Genomic DNA, 643 nt, shown 5'->3' with positions numbered 1-643 from the left:
CCACCACCTTCTCTGGCTGCCATCATACCCAGCTGTACTTTTACCACCTTCCCGAACTGCCCCAGGGGCAAGTCAGCCTGTTCCAAGGCAGTGCCAGACAGCAGGAAGGCAGCAGGGATGGTGCACAGAGCGCTGGAAGTCCACCAAGCCTGAGCTTCCCTAAACACACCTGGGCCTCCAGTGACCCCATGAACTGCTGGATCGGGCAAGGTGCTGCCTGCAACCTTGGGCAGTACCTGTCTACTAGCACCCCTCCCAGGCAGCCCCAGGGGGCACCACTGCCATGGAGGAAAGCACTGAGCATCCCCACAGCTCAGAGGCTACACAGCCCAATGGCCACTTGCATAGGAAGGCTCCACCGAGGAAAAAAAAAAAAAGTGAGGGGCCCAATTCCCACCCTCCCCAGGTGGAACCTGCCCACCTCTCCCGTGGCCCAGGGGTGACAGCCCCTGAGCTGTGAGGGGCTGCAGACCTTGCTTCCATGGCAGTGGTGCCAGGCAGCACCCACCCTCTAGCACCCTGCCCAGGCAGTCCTGGGGGGTGCTGCCACCGTCTGAGCCCCATGCAGCTCAGGGGCTGCATGACCCAGCGGTAGCTCATGCAGGCAGGCTCCACTGAGGGGGGGGGGGGAAGCAACAAACAG

The sequence above is a fragment of the Gavialis gangeticus genome, unplaced genomic scaffold (assembly GCF_001723915.1).
Source record: "Gavialis gangeticus isolate Ggan-Ray unplaced genomic scaffold, GavGan_comp1, whole genome shotgun sequence".
NCBI classification, from domain to species: domain Eukaryota; kingdom Metazoa; phylum Chordata; order Crocodylia; family Gavialidae; genus Gavialis; species Gavialis gangeticus.
The sequence above is the reverse complement of the archived record's forward strand: the minus strand, read 5'-3'. Positions refer to the sequence as shown.